This window comes from Oncorhynchus mykiss, chromosome 25 (genome assembly GCF_057628025.1).
Source record: "Oncorhynchus mykiss isolate SJ-2025 chromosome 25, ASM5762802v1, whole genome shotgun sequence".
Taxonomy (NCBI): domain Eukaryota; kingdom Metazoa; phylum Chordata; class Actinopteri; order Salmoniformes; family Salmonidae; genus Oncorhynchus; species Oncorhynchus mykiss.
In genome coordinates, this window is record NC_143046.1 from 69,918,315 (window position 1) to 69,925,270 (window position 6,956).

General features: G+C 41.9%; 1 protein-coding gene across 1 annotated transcript in view; it reads right to left on the reverse strand.

Moving 5' to 3' along the window:
* LOC110505663 (leucine-rich repeat and immunoglobulin-like domain-containing nogo receptor-interacting protein 2) overlaps positions 1–1,396 on the reverse strand; it is a 37,909-nt gene extending 36,513 nt beyond the window's left edge. The window contains exon 1 of the mRNA XM_021585041.3: positions 844–1,396. The gene's annotated coding sequence lies outside the window, so the exon portion shown is untranslated. The remainder of the gene's footprint in view (positions 1–843) is intronic.
* Positions 1,397–6,956: the final 5,560 nt, after the last annotated feature.

Below are 6,956 nucleotides of genomic sequence, written 5' to 3' on the forward strand. Positions count from 1 at the left end.
TGGACACCTCATGTTGAAGGTCAGGGGAGATGTGTATAAAGTTATTGGTTTCGCGAGCACTCATCCGCAGGGCTACATCCACAATATCTTACCTTATCCACAAGCCTACAAAAGTGTGCTCATCCACTTGGAAGAAATACATACCCTCAGCTCACCTTGTCAGTACAGCTCAATAGATAAACGACAAGTCCCTGATCTATAAGTCTCATCCATTCAGTTCACCTCTTCCGCAGTTCTCATCCATGACGTGTTTCATCATGTTTCTCAACAATGCAGTACACATCTACATAAGTCATCCCATCCAGTTCATCTCATCCACAGACCTCAGTCATGTCGTCAACCTTATGCACACTTTATCCATTCATTTCATTTTCAATTGTATCCCCCACTATCACACGGGCATATACATACACTAGCACAAAACTCACCTCATCCACAGAGCTATCCGCTCGTTCAACCTCATCCACACTCCTCACCCACTGATAATCTCACACAGCCTCCACCTCATCGACTAATTTCAATTCACCCAGTTTCCTCTCGCCCCTATATTACTCATCCACATTCCCCATCCACAACAGAATAAGACTACGCCTTTTCAGGGGGTTTTCAAACAAGAGAATGATGAAATCTACTACTCTCTACTACTGGCTATACAGTATGTGCAAGAGAAGACAGACTTTGAAGGGTCATGCCAGTGAAATCTTCACTATGTTAGAAATGTCCGTTACAGATTTGAAACAAGTGCAGTTGGTAAGATTTCTCCCCTCTGGAAAAAAATACAATTCCTTAATAATATAGCATATTCTCAGTGACAGCTATAGTTTGAGGTGTCTCGATTCTTACCTTAAAGTGCTGCTCCTCATTTCAAAATCCATATTCCAGATTAGCTCACAGATGGGGCATGCAGCCAAGCTGACACTTACACGCACACACAATCTAACGCACACACACACACTGCCTCGGAGTGCCCGCTCAATCCTCTGTGCGTCCCTTCCAATCTGCCCTTCATTGAAACAATATCCTTTTATCTCCCTCTCTCTTTGATTACTGCGCATTTCATCCCCACATTCGCACTCCTGCCTCCCACTGTTCTAACGAAGCATCTCGAAAGCCCTGTATGACACTGGACCAGGCAGGCGAATCTGGGGAGATGAACTGAGATGAGGCTGAGAGAGGCTCTTCACTGGTGTGAGCTCCTTTGTTGAGAAGTGGCAGCGGTTCAGTTATCCCCCTCGCTCTACTGATCCTCCCCCCTCTTCACTCTACTCTTGCACATCACCTGTGAGCAGCCTTACCTTTGCGCTCTGAATGGGTGAATAAAAACCTACAGTAGGGCTTTTACTCCTCCCCTCCCTCTTACATAGCCTCACTCTCTCTTAGCTTCTCTCTGACATCTGCTCAAACAGGTTTTTTACTCCTCTCCCTGGCTATCCCTTTCACCCCTTCCCATCTTGAGCTCTTCCATTCAATTTCTCGTTATTTTCTACTTTCTCTGACATCCTCCTCTAACTATATCTCTGGGGACATTTGACTGGTATGTTCACAGTACAAAGAGGAGTCATGATTGCTGTGGTAATAGAGGGGTGTGCTATTGATTCAGTTTGCTTCATTAGCATGTACAGTTGAAGTCGGAAGTTTAAATACACCTTAGCCAAAAACATTTAAACTCAGTTTTTCACAATTCCTGACATTTAATCCTAGTACAAATTCCCTGTCTTAGGTCAGTTGGGATCACCATTTTATTTTAAGAATGTGAAATGTAAGAATAATAGAAGTGAGAATGACTTGTTTAAGCTTTTATTCCTTTTTTATTTTATTTCTGTAACTGAGTCAGGTTTGTAGGCCTCCTTGCTCGCACACGCTTTTAAGTTCTGCCCACAAATGATCTATAGAATTGAGGTCAGGGCTTTGTGATGGCCACTCCAATACCTTGATTTTGTTGTCCTTAAGCCATTTTGACACAACTTTGGAAGTATGCTTGGGGTCATTGTCCATTTGGAAGACCCATTTGAGACCAAGCTTTAACTTCCTGACTGATGTCTTAAGATGGTGCTTCAACATAGCCACATCATTTTCCATCCTCATAATGCCATCTATTTTGTGAAGCGCAACAGTACCTCCTGCAGCAAAGCACCCCCACAACATGATGCTGCCATCCCCGTGCATCACAGTTGGGATGGTGTTCTTCGGCTTGCAAGCCTCCCCCTTTTTCCTCCAAACATAACGATGTGCAGTTGCAAACCGTAGTCTGGCTTTTTTTTATGGCGGTTTTGGAGCAGTGGCTTCTTCTTTGCTGAGCGGCCTTTCAGGTTATGTTGATATAGGACTCGTTTTACTGTGGATATAGATACTTTTGTATCTGTTTCCTCCAGCATCTTCACAAGGTCCTTTGCTGTTGTTCTGGGATTGATTTGCACTTTTCGCATCAAAGTATGTTCATCTCTAGGAGACAGAATGCGTCTCCTTCCTGACCGGTATGACGGCTGCGTGGTCCCATGGTGTTTATACTTGCGTACTATTGTTGTACAGATGAACGTGGTACCTTCAGGAATTTCGAAATTGCTCCCAAGGATGAACCAGACTTGTGAAGGTCTAAAAAAAAATTTCTGAGGTCTTGGCTGATTTCTTTTGATTTTCCCATGATGTCAAGCAAAGAGGCACTGAGTTTGAAGGTAGGCCTTGAAATACATCCACAGGTACAACTCCAATTGACTCAAATGATGTCAATTAGCCTATCAGAAGCTTCTAAAGCCATGACATCATTTTCTGGAATTTTCCAAGCTGTTTAAAGGCAGTCAACTTAGTTTATGTAAACATCTGACCCACTGGAATTGAGATACAGTGAATTATAAGTGAAATAATCTGTCTGTAAACAATTGTTGGAAAAATTACTTTGGACATCTACTTTGTGCATGACACATCAGACTTGCCAAAACTATAATTTGTTAACAAGACATTTGTGGAGTGGTTGAAAAACAAGTTTTAATGACTCCAACCTAAGTGTATGTAAACTTCCGACTTCAACTGTACCTGTGGCTTGAGCTTCTCTGTGGGTTAGCTACCCTACTGTAACTAGCTCTCTGCTTCTCCCTGAGGTGACAGACTGCCTTCGCTGCCTCCCTCTGAGCCAGCTGATACGGAGGGTTGAAAAGGGAGACCAAAATAGATGCAACACCCCACTGCCCTAGACTTAAGGAAATGGCAGAACTATGACATCCATGCTGCCTTGTGAAGGAAGCATTTAAAAAAATTACACCATCTAAGCTATTCTATAATTCAGGAAAATGCATGGCATGCATGATTTTCTATAAGTAGCGTATAACCTAAATTCTGTTCAGTAATTACATTTAAATATATATTTTTTTAATCAAGTAAACATTTTATCCCTACTGATTTGCAATTTTATACATAGCATACAATACCAATGCAGGTCTTCAATTAGCAGTTCAACAACAATGTACAGTTCCATAAAATAACATTCATGCCACAACATAATAAGCAATATAATTATATCCAGCTTTAATCAAGTCAGAGCACAAATCATCCATACAATTACATTACTGAACACTGCCCTGGTGTTGCCAGCCCTATGCTCAAAGCAACTCAGCTATCACAGTTCTGGTATTACCCACAGTGAACTAGTGTTGCAGTCTAGTAATTATTCTAATAAACCTAAATGGTGAGCTCTAATCCCGATGGTCCCCATTAAGATGTAATTGCTTTGCAGATGTTAGGTATTCTCCCCCACACTTCTACTCTTTTGGCTCAGCACCCTCTACCCAGAGCCATACACCTGCCTCTACCAATTGGATATAGTATATTTCCATTGTCACCTGTCTGCCCATTGTGCTGCCAGTTGGCATGAAAGATTAAATGGAAACTGTTAAATCAGTCTGTTATTTAGTAGCCTGGTGAATTGAAAACTGTGTAGATCAATACAAAAATAAAGAAATGTATAGACCTATCTCTGGGGATGTGTGTCAGTCATTTACTTCCTTTGAGGAATCGTGGTCTTGTGGAGGATAGGCTAGGAGCTCTGTATGCACACATGTACAGGGCATTTGGAAAGTATTCAGACCCCTTAACTTTTTCCCACATAGTTACAGCCTTATTCTAAAATTGATACAATTATTTTCCCCCATCATACATCTACCCACAATACCCCATAAATTACAAAGTGAAAACAGGTTTTTAGAATTTTTTGCAAATGTATAAATACAAAAACAAATGAAATACCTTATTTACATAACAATTCAGACCCTTTGCTATGAGACTAGAAATTGAGCTCAGGTGCATCCTGTTTTCATTGATCATCCTTGAGATGTTTCTACAACTTGATTGGAGTCCACCTGTAGTAAATTCAATTGATTGGACATGATTTGGAAAGGCACACACCTGTCTATACAAGGTCCCACAATTGACAGTGCATGTCAGAGCAAAAACCAAGCCATGAGGTGGAAGGAATTGTCCGTAGAGCGCTAAGATTATATTGATTCACAGCTCTGGGAAACGGTACCCAAGAAAACAGTGGCCTCCATCTTTCTTAAATGGAAGAAGTTTGGAACCACCAAGACTCTTCCTAGAGCTGGCCGCCCGGCCAAACTGAGCAATTTGGGGAGAAGGGCCTTGGTCAGGGAGGTGACCAAGAACCCAATGGTCACTCTGACAGAGCTCCAGAGTTCCTCTGTGGAGATGGGGGAACCTTCCAGAAGGACAACCATCTCTGCAGCACTCTACCAATCAGGCCTTTATGGTAGAGCGGCCAGATGGAAGCCACTCCTCAGTAAAAGGCACATGAAAGCCTGCTTAGAGTTTGCCAAAAAGGCATCTAATGGACTCTCAGAGCATGAGAAACAAGGTTTTCTGGTTTGATGAAACCAATAATGAATTATTTAGACTGAATGCCAAACATCACATCTGGAGTAAACCTAGCACCAACCCTATGATGAAGAATGGTGGTGGCAGCATCATGCTGTGGGGATGTTTTTCAGCAGCAAGGACTGGGAGACTAGTCAGGATCGAGGGAAAGATAAACGGAACAAAGTACAGGGAGAGATCCTTGATAAAAACCTGCTCCAGAGCGCTCAAGACCTCAGACTGGGTGAAGGTTCACCTTCCAACAGGACAATGACCCTAAGCACACAGCCAAGACAACGCAGGAGTGGCTTTGGGACAAGTCTCTGAATGTCCGTGAGTGGCCCAGCCAGAGCCTAAACTTGAACCCGATCTATCATCTCCGGAGAGACCTGAAAATAGCTGTGCAACGACGTTGCCCATCCAACCTGATATAGATTGAGAAGATCTGCAGAGAAGAACAGGAGAAATACCACAAACACAGGTGTGCCAAGCTTGTATCGTCATACCCAAGAGGACTCGAGGCTGTAATCGCTGCCAAAAGGTGTTTCAACAAAGTACTGAGTAAAGGGTCTGATTACTTATGTAAATGTGATCTCCGTTTTTTTATTTAAATATAAATTACGGAAAAACTTTTTGCTTTGTCATTATGGCGCACTGTATGTAGATTGATGAGGGGAAAAAACAACTTGTGAAGAAGGCTGTAACCTAAAATACATGTGGAAAAAGTCCAGAGGTCTGAATACTTTCTGATTGCACTGTATGTGGTGAGTCTATAAAGTCATTACCTATGGAATCAGGTAACTGCCAAAGGAAACAAGTAAATGAGGGATAAAGTATATTGAAAGCAGGTGAGTTAATTAAGCAATTAGGCTCATGGGTAAAAATGTCCAGTTGCCCATTATTTTGCTTATCATGGCTAGAAGAAGAGATCTCAGTGAATTTGAAAGAGGGGTCTCAAAGGAGCATAGGGGGTTTAGAGTGAGTGTGTCAGTCAGCAGAGATTCTGGAGCGGCGTCTCAGACAGCGTTTTTTTACCACCATCAACAAAACACTAAATTATGGAATTTCTCGTGGAAGAATGGTGGTGTCGCATCGCATCCCTCCAAGAGAGTTCCAGACACTTGTAGAATCTACAGTATGCCAAAGCGCATTGAAGCTGTTCTGACAGCTTGTGGTGACCAAACACCCTATTAAGACACTATGTTGGGGTTTCCTTTATTTTGGCAGTTACCTGTATTCCACTAGTAGGCGGTGTATGTGTTAACCATTTTCTCAGATGATTTCAGCTCATTAGATCTCCCATATGTTTCATGTGTATGTCTAAGTCAAAGGCATTATACTAAATCCTTAAGTGCGTCTCTGATTATCCTTTCTATTCCCATAATCTCATATAACAAATCTTGCCATTGATCTTTACACTAGTGGGAGTGAAATGAAAGCTCAGACCAGACCCTCTGTAAAATGATCAGCTGTCATCCTCGCCACTATAGCCTACAATACAAGTACAGAATGGAATAGAATACTTCAACTCTTTAAAAGGGAATTTTTCTTGTGCATGTATGCTAATATCCGCAGTACTGACAGTAATGCCAAAGTACTAGGATTAATGAAATGTTTATGTACTGCTTTGGAATGAAGTATATGGTTTACTAATGGGTTTTGAAGTCCTCCTTATGTAGGTACCCTTGAAATAAAGTGTGGGTTTGTTTTTGTTGGCCTTTGTAATGTATGTCAAATAAGTCTCCATGTCAAAATAACACCTCTGGACAAGACCGTTCCCACCGTGGGAACAATGTTCTAAATTGTAGCCATGCCCATTTGTGATTAGTAACCTTGCCAATTGACTTTTAGGCTTTCTGCCATCACTGGACCTGGTATACATTTTTTAGGTCTAGTTTTATGTTGTGGATTTTGGTCTGTGGAGAACTGACAACCAAGGTCCCATACCGGCTGGTGAAATAAGTACCTATTCCAATGACTGCCTGCGCTTCAAAATGGGGTCACAGCACCCTCAAGAGGGAAGAGATGAAACTTCATGGTGACTTCAAATGAGTAAATCACTGACCCTCACTGTAAAGCAATTGGATAATACTTAAAAC